The sequence below is a fragment of the Nannospalax galili genome, unplaced genomic scaffold (genome assembly GCF_000622305.1).
Source record: "Nannospalax galili isolate Female #2095 unplaced genomic scaffold, S.galili_v1.0 scaffold543, whole genome shotgun sequence".
Taxonomy (NCBI): Eukaryota; Metazoa; Chordata; class Mammalia; order Rodentia; family Spalacidae; genus Nannospalax; species Nannospalax galili.
This window is the reverse complement of record NW_008352270.1, coordinates 3,352,012-3,353,489: the sequence shown is the minus strand read 5'-3', so window position 1 is coordinate 3,353,489 and position 1,478 is coordinate 3,352,012. Positions and strand designations below refer to the sequence as shown.

The 1,478-nt window shown below is 35.8% G+C and overlaps 1 protein-coding gene across 10 annotated transcripts in view; it reads left to right on the top strand.

Annotated features, from left to right (window-relative positions):
- Nucleotides 1–1,478, top strand: part of Sdccag8 (serologically defined colon cancer antigen 8) — a 238,012-nt gene that overhangs the window by 39,441 nt on the left and 197,093 nt on the right. The window lies entirely within an intron of this gene.

The following is a 1,478-nucleotide window of genomic DNA, read 5'->3' as shown; positions in this document are numbered from 1 at the left end:
TTTTTTGGTCTTTTTGAGACAGGGTCTCCTAGTAGCCCCAGCTGTCCTGGATTTATTTGTTTGTTGACTGTTTGTTTTTTGATTTTGAGACAGGCTCTCACTCTGTGGGAGTAGCCTGGAAGTTACGGCAGTCTTCCTCCCTCGGAGTGCTCTGCTCCTTATTTTTATTACATTTATCTGACATACTGATTTTGGGTAGTTCTTTATATATTCTGGTACAAGCCCCTTTTCAGGCATATAGTCCTACTACATATAGTAAGTTTGTATTCTCACTGAGTGACTTGCTTTATATCTCCCTTGCTATTTAATTGCTTGCTTTGCTTACAAGGATTTCAATGTTTATTTATTATTCAGTGCTTTCTGTGTCCTCTTAAAAAAAAAAAGTCCTTTAATACCTAGACAAGAGGATATTTTCCTACAGTATTTTCGAGAGTGTAGTTGTACTTCATTTAGATACATAATCTGCCTGGAATTCATCTTTGCATGTGATGCATCTTTCCATGGGCCATGCTTTGTTCTCTCCTCATGTGTTTATATCTGAGTCCATTTATTGAAAAGGCTGTACTTCGTTTTTGTGATGTTGAGAATTCAGCCTAAGGCCTTGTACATGTTAGGCGAGTGCTCTCAGCCTATTCATATCCCCAGGCCTACTTTGCCTGTATTACAGAGCCTTTCCCATTGTTAAGTGTGGCTCTGCCTCTGGATCTGTGTTCGTTTCATTGTGTTTATAGTATGCTCTTCTGATTATTTCAGCCTGACTGATAGACTGTGTTCTTTGTTCTCTGTCCCCAAGAATATATTGACTGCTTTTTTTTACCTTTTGTGTTTCTGAATACATATGTTGGAATTGTTGAGTTTCAAACTGTCATTGTAGAATTTTGATTTCGCTTGTCTTTAAATTTTGATCAACTGGGAATTGATATCCTTATTTATCATATTACCTAGCCCTTGTGAGCTGCACATCACTCCTTTTTAAAAAGTTATTCTTAATTTCTGTCAATAACGTCTTACATATTTTTAAGTTTTTAATTTAATTTAATTTAAAATTTTGGGGTGTTATGATCAAACCCTGGGCCTTGTATCTATTCTAGGGAAGCACTGCATCACTGAGTTACATCCATAGCCCTTGTTTTTCTTAAAGCAGACTTTTGCTATGTAGCTCAGAATGGCCTAGAACTTACTCTCATCTAGGTTGGCCTGGGACTCATGATCCTCCTCCTGCTGCATCTAGACTGGAGGGATTATAGGCATGCACCACCTTGCTTGTCTACTTTTTATTTTACTGAGTAACAATCTTAAATATCTTTCATTAGATTTATTGATTTATATGCTATCATAATAAATATTTATTTTTCAAATTTCATTTTCTAACTCCTCATATGATAAAAAAGCTTGCAAATTTTGCTTTTTGGCTAAGTCACATTTTCTTTTGACTAGTGTTGGGATGATAAGATTTCTTTTTTCTGTCCTTTTACTTT